General features: G+C 49.6%; 1 protein-coding gene across 16 annotated transcripts in view; it reads left to right on the top strand.

The window, feature by feature from the left end:
• The window catches only part of LOC140599793 (adenylate cyclase type 1-like), a 531081-nt gene that overhangs the window by 195821 nt on the left and 315069 nt on the right, over positions 1–20191 (top strand). For 3 of the 16 annotated variants that reach the window (XR_012002788.1, XR_012002786.1, XR_012002781.1), the window contains exons 1-2: positions 6151–6534; positions 7589–7805. The exons of 10 other annotated variants lie outside the window; for them this stretch is intronic. The gene's annotated coding sequence lies outside the window, so the exon portion shown is untranslated. 3 more of the 16 variants (XR_012002780.1, XR_012002787.1, XR_012002782.1) reach the window with 3 other exon arrangements.

The following is a 20191-nucleotide window of genomic DNA, read 5'->3' as shown; positions in this document are numbered from 1 at the left end:
CGGGCTTGGGAGTTTGAGGACCCTCCTCGGTCTTTAGTTTTCTTCGGATATCGGAGGAGGACTGATAACCACTGCAGTGGTAATGCATTTTAGCGCCTCTGTAAGGACCAGTGCGGGGGGGATCAGGGTGAGACTCTGGAACAGTCCGCGTAGGAAAAACATGACTCATGATGCTGGGAGTGGCATGCACACGGAGATTTTCTTACCCTTTAAGTTTCGTGGCAGAAGTCTCTCTTTTTATTCGGGTCTGATTCATAAAACACAACCCACTACGTAAATTTCTCATGAGAAACTTTCCATGAAATGGTATAAGGAAAGAGGTCTTCCAGGTGTTTCTCCCGCAACTTCTGAAGTTCTGCGTTTTCAAGCGTGACCTGTGGTGGTTGATTTTTCTTCTGTTTTCCTTATGAGGAGAACATTTTTAAAGGAGACTGCATGATTCAGAGCTGTTTTATGAAAGTTCCTTAAGATCGACAAAATGAAAAGAAGGAAACCATTTCCTGTAGCTTCACTCTGAGGGACACAACCCCCCTGTCTCTGGCTTGTGACGCTTCCACGGCGCACTCCTGCAAGGATGGGAGCTTGCTGTCTTCTTGCTGGTCTGTGGTGGGATTAGGGATGACCCCCGTGTGAATCTGACAGCGGGAAAGCTCTCGTAAGCCCTGGTTTTAATCTGGTTCTGAGTTCACCTGTGGAGTCGTGCCGAAACCCAGGTTTCGTTCTCAGCTTTGTTCTAGGGGTTCACTAGCTCATGACAGAGTTCAGGAATTGGGTGAGTAGTAGTAAGGAAGCCGTCTCTGTTGGATGAAAAGCGTCTTTATGATCTCCTATCTATGGGCTCATTTTCTAACTTACGAAGCACCGTCAGGGAGTCCTGTGGGCTCTCAACCTTCAATCCGTTTTCACGTAAGAACGACTTTTGCTCTGAACTCCCAGAAGAATGACAGGACGTTTGGAATTTCTGTTTAGATTTCCATAGTGTTGCTGCTTTCAAAGCAATTTTTATTCCTTACTCGGCCTAATGGTTTCTACTTTTTCTTACATATGCAATTGAATTAAAATATAGGAATGCAGTTGACATCCAATCATAATGCTCATTTGTTAGTTAAAGGCTATTTCAGTCTATAACACTTTGATCCCTAGGAATTTAGCTGTGGTTTTATGAGTTTTCCCATATGATTGCCCACAAATTTATAAGTTGACTAAAATTGTAACTGGTTTAAACTGTCCAAACAAATTACTTAGCAATTAAACCTCCAGCAAAATTGTAATTCATTTTAAATTTATCACAGAGGTTTGATGCTCTTTCCGATCAAAACAACGGGACATAAGGGTGACATACGGAAATTCGGTATTTTGCGTGAACTGTTCCCGATAGGACAAAAACATTCCCAACACAGGGCGCAGCAAAGCCTTCCACTAATGTGAATTAATTTTGTAGTGAAGGATCACTTGGGAAGATTCCTGGTTTTGAGTTTTATCCAGGTTTCATTCTTTGAAGCACCCTTTCCATAAATTTGTGTTTTATTCCTAATTTGTCGTACTTCACCTTTTGATATTTAAACAATTCACATGCAGCTAACGTAAGTCGCGGTGGTATTCGCTTCTATATCAGGTTATCACCTGCTACGTTGAGAATTGCAACTCAAGAGCACATTACAAAGTTTCAGTTGGACTTTGATACCCAAAATTGCATTTACGAGGTTCACACTCCTTTGTATTTCACCAGATAGAGACAGCAACAGTGTTCTCATGTAATGTGTGCTTCAGCCTCTGTGCCAGAATTTATAGTGTCTGGATTTTAATATGTAGTGTTGATCTGTTAACCAAAGTTGTTTTGTTTGGTTTGGTTTGGTTTGGTTTGGTTTTGTCCACAGAGGCATGGACACATGCTTCTGGTGAGTCTTTACGCTGAATATACATACTCAGTTTGTCGCTATGTATGTATGTATGTCACTTTGAGGTTCTCTCTCGCCAGTGTTACCATTCTTGACAAAAAAAAAAAAAAAGTCTTTGTGTTTGATGTCCTTTCTGGTTTGTTAGCCAGGGTCTACCAAAACCATTACTTTTTGATGACACTTCAGTTTTGGCCCAGAATGTCACAGTCTGTATTGAATGCCTCATTTCATCGATCCCTCGTGGCTTTTAATTAAGTTTAGCAGCATTTGAAGATTTTCTTTCACTAAGGGGATTCAGAGGAATCAGAGTCTTTCTCTACATTTTTAAAGTCATTCCATAAAAATATTCCTGTGACGTAACCTGAACTCAAAACGCATTTCGTCAAAAGGGAGAATTAATCCGGTTTGATGAGCAAGTTCCGAATTCGATATGCTTTGTTTGATACTTGGTCCCGATGCTACGCGTCCCGTCTTTCTGTTGTAGTTTTGTGTTCCCGTGCTAATTTTGCATACGTCCTTGCTCAGGAGTCTGGGGATTAGACTGCATTCTATCCCTGTTATATGTCAGCTGGTATTTTCATTATTTTCATCTTGCTTGCTTTCAGATATTCCCCTCCTTCCCCAACTTTTCCAATTGTTGAGGCCTTTTATCTTTTTTTCTTGCCTGCTTTCTGGGAGTTTTGTTTAAGGGAAATGAACCTCTTGCTTCTTACAATTTATGTTTTCCTACCCATCTTATGGCCTTCCTCATTACTTAATTTTCTTAGGAAGATGAGCAGTTAAAAAGAAAACAAGATGAATATATGTTTTTGTTACTGTGATAGGGAAAAATCTTTTTCATTTCTTGTCGAAAGCATTCTTCCACCCCAAGCATTTTACACACTAAAATGAATCTGTTGCCTATACGGAATGGAAGCCTAGCATAGCAGTAAATGTTTCCCTCAGAAATACAGTTTTTTACTGATTGTTAGCCATTTTGATTTCATTTATTAATGACTTTGTCACTGATCAGAAAACCTTGAGGTAGTATTTCTGTTTACTACTTTGGGAAAAAAATAATTAGGATCATTATTTGTAACTCCAACATAGCTTGTTAATTTTCAAGTTCATCGTACCAGAATATGCGCATGCGTGTGTGTTTGCAATCGTATTGATGTTTCAGAGTGTCTTCCTAAAAATTTACAATGTCTATAGATAGCTATTTCAACATTTTGTGAGGTCTTACTTTTCTTTGTTCTTTTATTACAATAACAGCAAGTAAATAGCCCATACTTTTGGTTGTGTCCTATAAGAATTTCTGCTTGGAATACTTGGAAAGAATAATGCTAGTGTTCTACGAATTTTGTCTTAATCATCAATTATCAACTATTTTTTAAACGATTTTTATCTTGAGTATGATAAATATCATGTAGTCAAAGACTGTTTAGTTTAAACATATAATATTCTTCGGTCGATAGTTTATGAGATTCATTTCATAGAACTGTCTTTATGTTTCCTTTTTGTGCTCAGTGTCCTTTTGTAGAAATCCAGATTGACTACTTTACACTGTGCATATATTTAGAGCATCACAAATGTGGGCCATGAAAAGGATAATTTCATGGTATCGGTGAAACTCTGGATAGAATTTTCTGTCCTATCATCTGTCAGAGCTTTAATGTGTTAACTTTACATTTCCTAAGTGTACTCAGTTATATCCTGAACCGGAAAGGTCGTTGAATATATGACACCTATAAGTCCATACCTATTGAAACTGTAATTAAGATGCACTTTGCCATTTTGACCAAAATGTCATAACAGCAGAGGCACGCCTAAGTCTCTTAGTGGGTTAGTGCTTGATGTCATTGAGAGCAGTATAGTCGAGAGTAACCCTGGTCCCTGAGCCTCACATGAAAACACATTCTGTACCAGAGGGTGGAGTACCTTTCACTTCTTCTCGACACCTCTTTTATTCTTTTTAAGATTTTTATTTATTTATTATTCATAGAGACACACACACAGAGAGAGAGAGGGAGAGAGGGGCAGAGACACAGGCAGAGGGAGAAGCAGGCTCCATGCAGAGAGCCCGACCTGGGACTCGATCCAGGGTCTCCAGGATCGCGCCCTGGGCTGCTGGCAGCGCTAAACCACTGTGCCACCGGGGCTGCCCTCGATACCTCTTAATATGGTGCTACTCACTGCAGAAATGACATAATGAGCATGGGACTACTCTGTAGGCACAGTGAACATATCCCAAAGTCTTCAAAGTGCACAGTCCCTTCAGGGTAGTAGACTAGCTGTGTTGTGTTACCTTGGGACTGTATGTGTCAGTCGGCGGTAAATGACTGAGATCATGCGGTTTTCATCAATATTAATACTTATCAATCAGTAATTTCAGAAAGCAGTGGGTACTGTGGAGGAATGATGTTGGGTGACAGGCAAGGAAGTGATGAAGGGTAGGGGGGAGTCATGGCAGAGGTTAGCGGGTGCAGATAGATCTTTTGCAGAAGGCAGCCCCTGAGCGTTTTGTAAAGACTTTTCTTTGAGATAGTCGTGGACTCCCATGCAGTTATAAGAAATGACACAAAATATGACCATGCAGAGTACCGTAATACACACATAACCAAACTGAAAGTCCGAGCATTCTTTCTGAGGCATTTAGAGTCGAATTTTGAATGGTGAGAGGGATTATGTCAAAGAGCATTCCAGGTGGAGGGAATAGAGAGGTGCCGATTCTGAAGTGGGAAGACATTGGGGCGTTGGCTTCACTGAGCAGGGCCACTGTGGCTGTGACCCTTGCATGAGGGAACGAGGGCTTTATGAAAGGTTGAGCAGCCAAGCCCCTGTGTCTTGCAGGGTCGTGACGGTGGTGGTGTGAGCCTTGTGTTCTTTGTGCAAGCAATCACACTGGTTGTGCTTCAGCAGAGTGCTCAAGATCTCCCTCCATAATTTGTCAAAACTGTCACTCCCTCCCCATTTTTAAATTGGACCTCAAACATTTTCATCTCAAGTATCAATAGTACAGGATGGAGTTTCTGGTGGATGGGAACAGTTGACCTTGTAAAAGTATGTTATATCTCATTGAATATGTATCCAATAGAACGTTACTACCATGATAATTTGATGCTATTATCCCTTTGAACTTTACCTGAGCTCTCCGTTTTCACTGTCAGAACAATTATATTTGCTTTTCTTCTTGAACTCCTGTCTCTTTCATTTCCTCCATAGATTTTATTTTATGGCTTTTATAATGGGAAGATGTTTTAATAAGTATCTGGTCATTTTCCTGTGTGTATGTGTGTACATGTACAGACCCGTATATATACACATGGAAGTAAGGTTTCTAAAGTTTTAGTGTCTTTGGCTACAGTATGCTAAGTGTGAAAATCGGTCAGAACGAATTGTTATCCTAAATAGTACTGATGCACAATTGATATAAATGGCAAAATTAATAGTATGATTGGTAATTTTTAAACATGAAATATAATGCCATTGGGATGCCTCTCTTAGGAAGATGGAGAGAGAGTTTATAAAATTTCAGTTCATGTACCCATGAATGAATTCTATGACCAGGGTGATGTAAAGTCTGGTGGAAATTAATAGTAAACATAAATGATATGCTGTGGGGCTTCGAAATGAAGATTGAATGATTATTAGGTATGTTGTTTGTATATTATAAATGTGTATAGTATGTCTTTACAGTAGGATGAATTACACTGTTTTCGAAGTTCATGTAATGTTAACAAGGGCATGCTAGGAATGAATAAGCAGGAAGGTGCTTACCTTCCTGATGAGGGGGTAGATATATGGGCTTAGTAAAAATCTATAGTACCCGATATTCTTTGTGTAAAAACTTTATGATACTGTTCCTCTAAGTTTGAATAAACGTTTAAGAAAAGATATATATTATGTTATATAATATTAAATATATGTGTGTGTGTGTGTATATATATATATATATATATATATATATATATATATATAATCAGTTCTGAGAAAGGGTTCTTTTACTGACTTAAAATTGGTCTACTGGAAATTCATGTAGCATCTTTCACCTCTTCCTCCTTGCAATATCACAGAAAATACATAACTGAGACAGACCGAGGCATGTGTGAGTGGGCGGGCTCTGGCTCCTGACTCAGCATTGTGACTTTGTAGATAACGTGTGTGAATTATTTCCCAGGATTCTTTTCTTCTTTTTAAAGCAAAACCTGAGGTAATTTCATGCTTCGAGACAGTATAGGTCTTTGCAGTGAGCTTTCTGCCTCGGTGAGTTGAGTTTCCGCTGTCTCCAGCCTTTCTTTCCTGTTCTCTTTGTGCGTGGCTCCCAGTCAGCCTGATGCCCTTCCCTGATGATCCTTCGGGATTGAGGAGGCAGGATCTCTCAGCAGGAACCGCCACCACTCTCACCATCCCATCTTCACTGTCCCTGAATTTAGGGCAGATGAATTTAGGCCAGGTGGCGTGTGTCTGCTGTCATGCTCCTCTTTTTATGGAAATGAACGCAAAGGAGGAGACTGGATGTTCTGTCCCAGGCTCAGTGACGCCTTGACTTTAGAAAGGCTTTGTGGTTAACAGGGGATTCTGTGGTGTTCCAGTGTCTTTTACCACTCACTGTGGAGCACAGTACAGGAGGAGCAAGGGGGAGGCCTTCGTTCTGGTAAGTGACAGAAAAGCGGTGATGGGGTAGGATGTGGTGAAGGCGAAATGGCATCGGGTGCTACCTCAGGAGCTTTGGTCAGCTTTCAGGGACAGGAAGGACTAGCTGAGCCAGGGATCAGGAATCGACAGCTGTAAACCATCTGGACCTACCTGCTGTCTTTCAAAATTCTTCACGTGCCCTAGGAGTGTGTGGAGGTCATGGTCTGAGTCGGAAGGTCGTGGCAGACGGAACGCACTGGAGCAGGGAGAGCGCTGAAAAGATCTCGTTCCAGGAAGAGGTGATGGTGGTGTGGACCCAGGTGCTAAGAGTGGCCAGGCAGACGGTCAACCCTGAAGGCACAGCCGACGGCCCGGCCTGAAGGATGGATTGTGGGATGGGAGAGGGGGAGGGATCAGGAAAGAAGTGGGCTGAGGGCATGTGGGTACCTTTAAGGGACGTGAGAAAGACAGCCTTCGGGAACTGAGACATAGATGATGGGTTGGCAATACTCTCAGGTAGATGTCCAGGTGGAGTTGTGGACGGGGAAGGAAGTACTTGCGGAAGGAAAGGCAGAGGCCCGGCCTGAAGGTACGCCTTCGAGAGGTGTGGTGGCCTGTAGCTGCAGCCTGCACCTCCGGCGGGTGTGGAGACGGGGTGCGAGGTAGAGGAGCAAGCCTTTGGCGGTCCTCCTGCAGGTCAGGTGAAAAGGATGGAGGCCGCAGCGGCATCCCCGAGGGCAGCTTGTCAGGGCAAATGGTGGACTGCGGACGTCTTAACTCTGAGTAACAAAGGGCTTCAAGGAGGGACTTAATATTCGTGTCCAGGATTATCTGTAATATCAAGACAGATTTAGGCAGTCACATTCGTAGCGAGTCTGAATTGGAGTTTGTTGAACTGGATGGTTTTGGGAGATTACATCGTCTCCTGAGCCCTGATGTTTTATAATGTCAGAAGCACGTGTCCAGATGGTGCCTGGGCCATGTCCCACCAGTTTTGGTCATTGTGGCTTTTCTTTTACGGTCTGAGGAACCCACAAGTCTCTTTTCCTCTGTCCGTCCTCTCCTCTGTCCAGTCTGTCCACAGGTCATTCGGATGGAGCAGGTTAATCAGGACCAGGCGCATTTAGGTTTCCTCACATGAGCTACTAGGGTGCGAGTGAATCTCGAACCCCCTGCAGTGTCCTGCTCTTGTGTATTGTGACGGGTTCGGTGCCTGGGTCCGATGGTTGATGCTGTGCTACGTGACTTCAGGACTATTTCCCTTGGGTGGTCTCTTCTATGATCCTCCCGGTAAGAGCTGTTTTTCCAGTTTCTTCCTGCCAACATATTCTTACATGTTTATGGCTTGGAGGTAGGTTAAAATACTGAAGCCTTTATTCCATGATTTATCCTCTATTTTTATATATTTAAAAGATGCTCATTTCACGGTTGGTATTTTGCGCATCATGAACTCTCATAGTTACTCATTTGGGAATTTGAGATTTTTTGTATTTCAGTATATAGTTTCGTAGCTTTTTAATCCATTGCAATGTTGATGAAATTGTCATAGTTATTCACTTGTTTTATCATTTAACTATTAAAAAAGATTTATATTTTTTCTATTAGTGATCTCACCACTTGATCTACTGAGTTGTCTTCAGAGAATTCATTAAGATTATGCAGTGAAACCCCATACGTGTTTTAAAGTCTAATCGTATTGTATCATTATATCCCTGGTCTTAAACTGTTAGCAGAGTGAGAGAAAAAGTAAATAGTGTGATTTGATCAAGTGCCGTTTTTCCATCGCTCTCGCTCACTGCGTCGAGCAAGCGGGGTTCACGGTTTTCCTGTTTACTTGTCACTTTAACTTGGTTACACCGCTTTATTCTCTGTCCCCTGCAGCTTTGAGTTGGTCCCCACCCCCTTTATTTTCTGGTCTTTAATCTTTGCATATTATAACTCTTCCATCATTCCACAAGTGCTCACGCCTCCTTCTCTTTGCATGACACACTATGGTAGCAGAGTGTTTGCCAGCATCACCGTCGTTTCAGACCGCTCTGGGCCTGTGTCTTCATTCCGTGATTTGAGAATTGTGAGGCCTTTGGCAAGGAGCTTAGAGTTTCTATGTGTAAAAGGAAGTAATAATAATATTTAGTTCAGAAAGTTGTGAAATTTAAATAATGTGTCGTAAATTTTTGAATACTTCACTGACTACTCAATGCGTTACCTAAAAGGTTTTTTAAAAATCTGATTCAAATATACTATTTTCTTCCAGTCTCCCTCCAAACCCCAAGTGGCCAGAACTTGATTTTCCCCTATTGTGTTTCTACACGACGTACTGTTCTTTTGAAGGCGGTGTCTCTTCCCAACCCTCACCCCCCGCCACAGCTGCTTTTCGGATTTCCCTTTTGTTTTTGTTTTTCTGTATTTTGATGATCACGTGACCTGTGTGTGATGCGTGCCTGTGTGTACATGTGCACGCGTGTGCTGTGTGTGCCTGTAAGCGCACATGTGTTTTCATTCTGCCTCTTGAATATGGGGGTTGGTGTCTTTCTTCAGTTTGGGATCCTTGGCAGTTCTCTCTCTGGATGTTGCTTCTGTCTCTGTCCCTCTTTCCCTGGGACCTCAAGTACAAGTATGATGGGCCTTTTGCAGTGGACCGTGTGTCTTCTGTTCTTTTCATTGCTTCTTCTGCTTGCTCTCCGGTTTTGGTATTGTCTGTGTGCTCTGTGTCAGAACCCACCAATCTTGTCCTTTCCTGTGCCATCCGAGTTTTCTGTTAAGCCATCGATGAATGCTTGATGAAAGATAGTTTATTTCATAGGTCTAGAATATCCATGTGATTTCTTCATATGCATTACACTCTTCTCATTCAGTTCTCCATCTGTTGCATCCACTTCTGTCCATCTTGTTACCTGTTTCTCTTACCAAGATGATCTTACTTACTTGACAGTCTTTGCTTATTTTTATTCTGAATTATTGGTTGCCTTTTCCTTCCCGTGTACGTTTCTGGTAATTCTTTGGATGTGTGCCTAACACGGTGAATGAAAGAACATCGAGGGCCAGATGGTTTATTTGGTTGGTCGATAGTCCCTTCTTCTCTTTGGTGCATTGAGCTGGCCGTCGTTGCCCCTGTAATTTGTCCCTGTTTTACCCCTGTGGACACTCTGTGTTTTGATTGAGACCCACTAGGCAGAAGCAGCTCTTTGTCCTCAGCACTGGAAGGCCTCACAAGCACTAGCTAGTCCTTTCAGGGATTTGGAGCGTCATACTTAGTCTTCTGCCCCATGCAGCTCAGTCGTCTGGCAGCTCCCACGTGGGTGGGTCTGTGCTTGTGGGAGACCCGTTCTCGCTAGCAGAGGCTCATCCCATCCCGTAGGTACTGCGAGGCCACGGTAAGCTTCGCTCGGTCCTGTCCCCTTCACCTCCCACCTTGCCAAAGCACACGTCCTATGGGAACGTCAGCGTTGCATCTGGGCCTCCTTGAGTTTCCAGTGTGTCACTGTATGGTGGTGGTGTCCTCTTATCCCAGTGGAGCTGATGGCCTGAGCTGGAATCGGCAAGTGGCCTGGGGACAGAATGGTGCCCCATCATCAGCCTCCCCAGGGAAGGGCTCTCTGTCCTCTGCACGGATCCTTTACCTAGCTCTGGTCATCTGACAGCTTCCTGACTATCGCCAGGAGCACATCTGTGCGTAACCAGCCTTTTCTGGTTGTTGAGATGGAGGCTTTGGCTTGCACCATGTAAGTATGTGTGTATCTTCTCAGGAAGCATAAGTCCCTGATTTAATAAAAAGCTTAGAAATTGTGATTTGTTAATACCTGAAAGATGGTGGTGAGCAAGTTCTTGGTAACTGATGATGCACATAGCGAGTGCCCCATTACTGCTTTTTTAATTGGATGCAGAGTTCTTTGTTCATTGTACACAAGAATGTGTGATTTTTTCATTCTTTCTTTTAGATTGTGTTCAAATTCCAGTCAGTTAACATATAGTGTAGTATGAGATTCAGGGGTAGAATGGAGTGATTGATCAGTTGCATATAAGACCTAGTGCTCATCACTTCACATGCCCTCCTTAATGCCCATCCCCCAGGTACCCCATCCCCCACCCACCTCCCCTCGGGTGACTCTCACTTTGTTTCCTGGGATTAAGAGTCTCTTATGGTTTGCCTCCCGCTCTGTTTTTATCTCATTGTATTTTTCCTTCTCTTCCCCATGCCCATCAGTTTCGTTTCTTGAATTCCACATATGAGTGACCCAGAGGGCTGACACACCCAGCCAGAGAAGCAGGGCACCCGGGGCGCAGGGCAGCCCTGAGCCAGCAGGTATCCCCAGGACTTTACAGCAGCTGCTGTGGGAGGCTGAGGTCCAGGGTGTGGGGAGGCAGGAGGCGGGGCCGAGTCCTGGCACCTTCCCCACCAGAGGCCGTCTCCCTACATGCAACGTCGGGCTGCCCCAAACCCTACACGCAACATGTTCGCCAGATGCCCATGCGCCTGGGGGTTGAAATGGCAGGGGTCCAGAGCACCCTGGGTGAAGGAGGACCCCAGAGCTGTGTGGGGCCCCATGTGGCCCCTCTCCCGCAGCCTTGTGGCTGTTTCTGCAGCAGAGCTCCTCTTCACTGGGGACCCGCCCCCCAGACCAACAGACAGCTGACAGGTGGCCCCCGGGGCTCCTACGCCTTTGAGCTCGAGCACGAGCTCCTGCTTGGCAGCCCCTCCGTGGCACCTGCCAACCCAGAACCTCTGCAGGCCAGGCACATGATGGAGGCCTTCTAGGCCCCTGCTGCAGGCTGCGAGGAGACCCCGCCCCAGGCCACGCGATGGCCCTGACCTGGGAAGCTTCCCAACCACCGGCCCTGCAGGAGAGCCTGCCCCAGACCACCAGCCGCCCCACCGCTATACCCATACCAGGACCCGTCCTCGGGGAGAAGCGCCTGGGCTGTTGGGGATCGGTCGGAAAATGACGCCAGGGGCCTACCCCCCGACCTGCAAGCGTCTGCTGGTACCAGGCCTGTGCCACACGGATGGCAGAGGCAGGGAGGCCCCACTGGAGCAGCGTGCCGGGGGGGGGGGGGGGGCAGTCCAACTCCAGCCTCAGGGTCATGCCTTCCTCTGTGGCCCTCACACGGTGTTTGCATGTAAACGTCCCCGAGTGCATCCGCCTCTGGCTAAACCGCGTTGGAAGCAGCATGATGGAGAAGGCGGGAGGCCCGGCCTGGTTTCCTCCTCCATGCTAGCCAGACGGGAGACCACCCAGCCGGGACAGCCCCGCCAGGCTGCTGTGCCTGCCGGCCTGGCGGGGTGACACTCACCACGTACCCCCCTCAGCTTGGGCTCCAGTATCCGTGGGCCTGGTCCCCTCAGGGCTATTGGAACACACAAGGCTGTACCCAGGTCCGGGCTCAGCGGCAGAGGGCAGGCCAGGGTAGCTGTCGGGCTGCACGCATGCCGACCTCTGGAGGCCAGCCAGCCCTCAAGAATCACATCCAGGAAAGGAACTCGGGGTGGGGGAAGGGGAGGTGGGCGGGGGGTGGGGGTGACGGGGGACGGGCACTGATGGGGGCACTTGATGGGGTGAGCACTGGGTGTTATTCCATATGTTGGCAAATTGAACACCAATAAAAAGTCAATTTACAAAGGAAAAAGAAAGGAACTGACACATGTTTCCTAACTGATGGTAATGCTATCCCAGTTAGATATTAGCAAAAATTCAAGATATAACATTTTTCCCATCGATGTTCCAAAAAAAAAAAAAGAATGACACCCAGGGAGAGCCCCTGGTGCTTGAGCAGATGGCTGAGCGGGGAGCAGAGCCTGAAATGATGGTGTTACCCCCCCACTCTCCGAGGCTGGGACAGGTGCCAGCGGGAGGCCCACGGGAGCGCCAGCCTGCCTGTGGGGCAGACCCGGGTGGCTGTGGGTCTGTCCTCAGGTGGGCAGTCCTGGGCTTACTCCTCTCCACACCAGAACTGCTGCCTCCCGGACACTTCCTTTCTACATAGAACATGGAGACTGTTCTCCCTCCCACACGTTTTGGGGCAAACTGTTGAAAGATGGGACCTCTCCTCCCTGGCAGATAATCTTTGGTCCTGGGCACTTGTGCACTAATGCCAGCACGCATCCTGCATTCACTCGAGAAGCGTCGCCAGAGCCTGCCCATGAGCACGGTCCCCGGGACTGGAGTGCAGCCGAGGTGCTGTGCCCGGGGGGGTGCAGGCAGATGGGTGAGCCTGGCACCGCAGGGCGACACTCGCTCCACGGGGTGCCGGGGTGGGGTGTCCTCTGGCTGAAGCTTCGGGATCCTGTGCTCAGTTCAGCTTTTCAGAACCTGCTGGAGACCTGTGTCAGCTCTGCAACGACAATCCTTTTTTCTTGAAAGCTCATGAGATTTCTGAAAACCACAGGTTAGAGCAGACACATTTCAGAAGACACTGAGGAATCCCCGACTTTGGCGTCTGCTTTGTCCGTGAGCCAGGGACCTCGTGGCTGGAGTTCCAGAAACGCACACACGCAGAGAGGAGTCTTGGAAGCAAGTGACACACATGGACGCCGAAGTGCTTAAATACAGATTTATTGCAAACCGTCACTGGAGAGGGGACTTCGCGGGCGGGCACCCTGGTCTCTGCGGACCTCGGCTGACGGAGCTCAGTGGCCAGTCTGAGGCGGCCACATCTGAAGTGAGAAAACACGCAGGCTGCGCCGGCTCCAGGGCCCAGGCCGGCAGCAATGGGCAGAGGACACCCACGAGGACGGCCCGCCATCCGCCGCATGGCCTGGTGCCCCATCCCGCCACTCTGACGCTGGTGAGTCGCTGCCACGGCAGGCGGGGTGAGCCAAAACACAACACTGAATGACATCAGATAGAGAAGACGACGGGCCATGGCGTCCATGGCTCCCCAGTCTCCCGAGTAGATGGGGTACGGTGCACGTCCCCCGTCGTCACACCAGGAGACCCCGACGAGACCATCGAGACCGGTTCTCACACACGTGCGTGCCATGAGAGCCCTGGGACGTGGGACAGGTTGGCAAATCCTGGGACCCTGAGGATGGGGTCTCAGCAGCTCCAGCAACAGGCTCCGGCCCAAGTATGGGGGCAGAGCTCTGCGCCGCCTTGGCCATTCTCCTCCCAGCCACCTGGTGTCTACACCTCCTTCGATGGCACGAGAGCCACCCGATGCTTCCCAGGGGCTGCTTCGGACATACTCAGGAATCCCCACCCATTCCTGGCCACCTCGAGCCACAAACCTGCCCCCACACAACCGACGAGTCAGCTCCCGCCTACTCAAGCCCTTTGAAGGGGGCCGTTTCTGGAGGAACCATCGCCTTGAAAGGAGTCCTCCTCAGCCCCCAGGACAGCCCCCGAGGGAAGGTCCCAGGAAACCTGCCAGCTGACAGCCCCAAGGAGCAGCGCGAACACGGCCTGCGGGCCTGGGGTGGCTCAGGCCCCACGGGCAGAGCAGAGGCAGGAGGAAAGGCCGCGGCTGTGTCTCCCGAGGGCATCCGGTCGGCTCCCCGACAAGGACCAGGCCCCACAGAGGACGTGGGAGGACAGTTCCTGCCGCGTCTGTGGCCTACTCGGGAAGGTGTCCCCACATCCGGCAGCGCCGACCAAGAGCCCCAGTCTGGTCTCCCCGACGGGGCTGAGCAGCCGGCAGACTCACACACACACAAACACACACGAAGCGAGAGCACAAGCATGGGTGTGCAAGAGAGATGAAGGCCAGGGCCCCGGCGCCCCCCTCGGCAGCAGCCGGCCCAGAACCTACTCCCCGGGCCCAGCACATGGAAGCAGAGCCCACGCAGCAGCAGCAAGAGGAGAGCGGGTGGCCTGCGTCCCGCTTGCCCCATGCTGCTCCCCAAGTGTGGAGACGCAGGGCCAGGCGCCGCGGGTTCACCCTTCTTTTTCAAACGATTTTTTTTATTGGAGTTCAGTTTGCTGTCATGTAGCATAACACCCAGTGCTCATCCCAACAACTGCCTCCCTCAGTTCCAATCACCCAGTCACCCCAACCCCCCACCCACTTCCCTTCCACTACCCCTTGTTCTTTTCCCACAGTTAGGTGTCTCTCATGTTTTGTCACCCTCTCCGATATTTTCACTCCTTCTCTCCTTTCCCTTTATTCCCTGTCACTAATTTTTATATTCCCCAAATGAATGAGACCATGTAATGTTTGTCCTTCTCCCATTGACTTATTTCACTCAACATAATACCCTCTAGGTCCCTCCACGTCGAAGCAAATAGGGGGTATTTGTCATTTCTATTGGCTGAGTAATACTCCATTACATAGGTAGAACACATCTTCTTTATGCATTCATCTGTCGGTGGGCACCGAGGCTCCTTCCACAGTGTGGCTATTGTGGACATTGCCGCTATAATCATCGGGGTGCAGGTGTCCCGGCGTTTCACTGCGTCCGTATCTTTGGGGTAAATCCCCAGCAGTGGAATTGCTGGGTCGCACGGCAGCTCTATTTTGAAGTCTTTGAGGAAGCCCCACCCACACAGTTTTCCAGAGTGGCTGCACCAGTTCACATTCCCACCAGCAGTGCAGGAGGGTTCCCCTTTCTCCACATCCTCTCCAACATTTGTGGTTTCCTGTCTGGCTAATGTTCACCATTCTCACTGGTGTGAGGTGGTATCTCATTGTGCTTTTGAGTTGTGTTTCCCTGATGGCCAGTGATGCGGAGCATTGTCTCATGTGCTTGGTGGCCACGTCTATGTCTTGCTCTGTGACATTTCTGTTCATGTCTTTTGCCCATTTCATGATTGGATTGTTGGTTTCTTTGCTGTAGAGTAGAATGAGTTCTTTAGAGATCTTGGACACTGGCCCTTTATCTGACGGTCATTTACAAATATCTTCTCCCATTCTGTGGGTTGTCTTTTAGTTTTGTTGAGCATTTCTGTTGTTGTGCGGAAGCTCCTCATCTTGATGAAGTCCCAGTGATTCATTTTGGCTCTTGTTTCCCTGGCCTTCATGGATGTATCTTGCAAGAAGTTGCTCTGGCCACGTTCCAGAAGGGTGTTGCCTGTGTTCTCCTCTCGGATTTTGATGGCTTCCTGTCTCACATTTAGATCTTTCATCCATTTTGAGTTTCTCTTTGTGTTCGGTGGTGTGAGAGAATGGTCCAGTTTCATTCCTCTGCGTGTGGCTGTCCAATGTTCCCAGCAGCATTTATTGAAGAGACTGTCTTTGTTCCGGTGGATGGTGTTTCTTGCTTTGTCGAATATTAGTTGACCATAGAGTTGAGGGTCCACTTCTGGATTCTCCGTTCTGTTCCATTGACCTATGTGTCTGTTTTTGTGCCAGGACCACACTGTCTTGATGAGCACAGCTTTGTAGTACAACTTGACATCCAGCATTGTGATGCCCCGGCTCTGGTTTTCTTTTTTCATATTCCCCTGGCTACTTGGGGTCTTTTCTGATTCCACACTAATCTTCAGATGATTTGTTCCAACTCTCTGAAGAAAGGCCATGGAATTTCGATAGGGATTGCGTTCCATGTGTAAATTGCCCTGGGTCACGTGGACATTTTCAATATATATATATATATGAATTCTTCCAATCCAGGAGCATGGAATAGTTTTCCATGTCTCTGTGTCTTCCTCAGTTTCTTTCAGACGTGCTCTGTAGTTTTTTGGGTAGGGATCCTTTACCTCTCTGGTTAGGTGTATTCCTAGGTATCTCATGCTTTTGGGTGCAATTGTCAATGGGACTGACTCCTTAATTTCCCTTTCTTCAGTCTCATTGTTAGTATATAGAAATGCCACTGATTTCTGGGCATTGATTTGGTATCCTGCCACACTGCCGAATTTCCTGTATGAGTTCTAGCAATCTTGGGGTGGAGTCTTTTGGGTTTTCTAGGTACAGTATCATGTCATCTGCGAAGAGGGAGAGTTTGACCTCTTCTTTGCCAATTTGAATGCCTTTTATTTCTTTTTGCTGCCTGATTGCTGAAGCTAGGACTTGTAGTAGTATGTTGAGTAGCCGTGGTGAGAGTGTACGTCCCTGTCGTGTTCCTGATCTTAGGGGAAAGGCTCCCAGCATTTTCCCATCGGGAATGATATTTGCTATGGGCTTTTCATAGATGGCTTTGAAGATGCTGAGGAATGTTCCGTCTATCACTACAGCGTCAAGAGTTTTGATCAGGAATGGATGCTGTATTTTGTCAAATGCTTTCTCTGCATGTATTGAGAGGATCATCTGGTTCTTGTTTTTTCTCTTGTTGATGTGATCCATCCCATTGACTGCTTTACGAGTGTTGAACCAGCCTTGCATCCTGGGGATAAATCCACTTGGTCATGGCGAGTAATCTTCTTTATGTACTGTTGGATCCTGTCGCCTCGTATCTTGTTGAGAATGTTTGCATCCGTGTTCTTCGGGGATATCGGTCTGTAATTCTCCTTTTTGGTGGGGTCTTTGTCTGGTTTTGGAATTAAGGTGATGCTGGCCTCATAGAACGAGTTTGGAAGTATGAATGGACCTATAGTACCACGATGTATAATTTAAAAGCATCAGAGTCAATTTTGTACAAAGTTAACTTACCCTTTATTACAAATAAAATTCATGAAGCAATTATAGAGGTTTATGAAAAACACAAAATACAGAAACAGCACAATGAAAGGGGCGGGGAAGGCTTCAGTTGTGCTGCAGCCATCACGAGCTGCTGCTCGGGGGCCGAGGCTGGTGGCTCCACTGAGGCAGGTGACAGCTCCGGCCCTTCGATGAACTCGAGATGAACTAGAGAGCCAGCACCGGGACCTGCTCCTCCTTCTGGGGTGGCCAAGAAGCAGGTGGCTCCTCCAGATCGGGACAGTGAATCAGAGGTATGACCACCAGGTACCTTGGCTTGACCTCAGCAGCCAGCATCTTGGCCCAGGCCTAGCTCTCAGCACCAGCAGCCGGGACCGGCTCGATCACCTCAGGCCCAGGAGCTTCAGCAGGCCCCACAGTCGGCCTCGGGCGGGCTCTTGCTGCGGTGGTTCAGGGTGTTGCTCGGGGTCCGAAGCGGGTTGCTCCCCTGAGTGAGGCGGCTGCTCTGGCACATCGATGACCTCCATAGCAGGTGGTGGGGCCCGTTCGGTCTCCAGGGCTCCCAAGGGTGCAGGTGGCTCTACCAGGTCAGGACAGGGATTCAGAGGTCTGACCACCACGTGTCTCGTCTTGAACACAGCAGCTGGCATCCCGGCTCGGGCCAAGCCCTCAGCACCAGCAGCCGGGACTGGCTCGATCACCTCAATCCCAGGAGCCTCAGCAGGCTCTACTGTCGGCCTCGGGCGGGCTCTTGCCACGGTGGTCCAGGTTGTTGCTCGGAGTCCGAAGCCGGTTGCTCCACTGGCACATCGATGACCTCCATGGCCGGTGGTGGGGCCCGTTCGGCCTCCAGGGCTCCCAAGGGTGCAGGTGGCTCTTCCAGCTCAGGCCAGGGATTCAGAGGTGTGACCGCCACGTGTCTTACCTTGTACACAGCAGCTGACGTCAGGCCTCGGGCCGAGCGCTCAGCTCCAGCAGCTGGGACCAGCTCCATCCCCTGAGACCCTGAAGGTGTAGCAGGCCCCACCGTCGAAGCCCTGGCGTGCTCTTGGGGTGGTTCAGGGTGTTGCTTGGGGTCCGCAGACAGAGTATCATCTCCAAGAAGACAAAGTATCATCACCAGGATGGACTTTCCACGTCCCTCTCAAATCAAGGACACGCTTCCCACCGCTCAACGTGTGTGAGTGCAAGAGCCCTGGGAGGTCTCCCCAAACTGCAGTCCATGGGGATGGAGTGTGAGCCTATCCAGTGCTACCAGCCCAGCAGCATGGAGGCTTGATCTGTGTGGCCCACCCTGTCCCCAACTCAGCCACCCCAGTCCTCCTCACCTCCACCCTCAAACTCCACTTGATGGAGTTTTACAAAACGGCAAAGGTAACGCTCCACACGACAGTCGAGCACTGAGCCTGGCACATATTGCCCTGTGAATTTCAGCAGCTTTGTCAGGGCAGGAAATTCTGGGGGATCGTGGAAGTCCTCCTCATAGTAGTCCAGCCAGATGGTCAGGAAGGAGGTCATGGCGCTGGGGAGGGACAGGTGGGCAGAGGCGTCAGAAGACAGGGCTCCTCACACAGAGGTGTCCCGGGAAAGCCCTGCAGGAACCGGGGCCCTCGGCCTCCAGCGTGGGGCTGTCGGAGGCCAGTGCTGCTCCTTGTCCACCTGCCACCTGGCGGTCCTACCTGCCACAGCCCTGCTCACTGAGGAGGGGCTGGCACAAAGCCTCTGTGCATGGGAGCCCATGACCAGCAGTGTGACCATCACTGTCTTTCCCGGGGAACCTTCCCTCCTGTGGGTCTGCCCAGCCTCACTCACGAGGGGCCCCCAGGGGGTGTCCATCCACTGACTCTAATCTCCCACGGGCGGGGGCCGTCTGGTCCGTGAGCCCTCACTGGCTCTCCTGAGCACCTGCCGTGCACCCGGGTCCAGGTGCCACCAGATTGGTGAGTGCGATGCTCCCCGCACCCTCTGCTCTGGGTCCCAGGTGTGGGGCAGACAGAGGGTTGGAGGAATGGGCATGGAGGGGGTCCCTTTGGCGTCCCAGTGCTCTCCCACAAAGCCCACACCCCACCCACGGCTCTCCTTTGCTCTTTCCCTGACGGGGCCTCAGACCTCTACCCTGTCACAGGAATTGAAGACGTGTGCGATGAGGGGTCCAGCAGAACCCTCCGACCCACAGCCCCCTCGTGGCCCTCCTGGAGAGGGAAGGCTCCCCTGCATGAGCCAGAGCTCACTCACATTTCCCACTGGTCCCGGATTCCTTCCTTCTGCAGGAAGCTACGATGCATCGATATCTAGAGGAGGGCGGGGGGCATCACATGAATCGTCCTGTGGACCCAACCTCTCCTCATAGGTGCTGTCACCCTCTGAACCCCAACTAGTCCAGAACCCTGGGGGGCCGTCAGCTCTGTGCATTGGGCCACAGGCAGCTCCTGGAGAAGTACCTGCACCCGCTGGCACTTTCTGAATGATTAAGGAATGAAAGGGCTCCGGCCAGGCCCATGGCCGATATCCAAGTGGGCCTGGGTGCCCAGGTGTCCCCGGGGACCCCTACTCCACTCCAAATGCCCCAGGATCCAGATCCCAGGTGGACTCCGTTTCAATGGCAAAAGAGGCCAGCTCAAGACCCTGGTGACGGTGGGGAGGCGGCACAGGCTTTGTCATGGGGAGAGAACGAAGACTGCTGAGCACAAGCACAGCCCCTCTAGCCGACCTGCCACAGGCCAGGCCCCGGGGGCTGCCCTACAGGACCCGACTAGGCCCTGTGTGACTCTACTCCAGTCGGAGCAGCAGCCCCAGGGGCCAGGAAGTTCAGCCACGTTCCCCAAGACTCCCAACCAGTAGGTATCCCATCCCCCTGGGCTGTGGAGGGTCAGGGAGCTCACTTTGCAAACAGCAGGTCCAGCACCTCTTCAGGGGTGCCATACTCTTCCACGACATTTAAAAAGTTAAATAGAGACAGATTGTGCAAGCGCAGCAAGGCAGGCACCAGTTCTTCTACCTCCTGCTGCAGCCGCTCCCTCCGGCTGGGGGTGGTCGGGCAGATCCGATTCCTTCTCAGGGCTGAGGCCCTTTCAGCCTGAGGTGGGACAGAGGGGACGTGCAGCCTGCACTGTAGCCTCCAGAGCACCTGGGAGTTGGAGCTCCGGCCAAAGCCTGAGCTCTCAGTG

Source organism: Vulpes vulpes, chromosome 7 (assembly GCF_048418805.1).
Source record: "Vulpes vulpes isolate BD-2025 chromosome 7, VulVul3, whole genome shotgun sequence".
Classification (NCBI taxonomy): domain Eukaryota; kingdom Metazoa; phylum Chordata; class Mammalia; order Carnivora; family Canidae; genus Vulpes; species Vulpes vulpes.
Note: the sequence above shows the minus strand (reverse complement) of the source record. Positions and strands in the feature narration are given on the sequence as shown.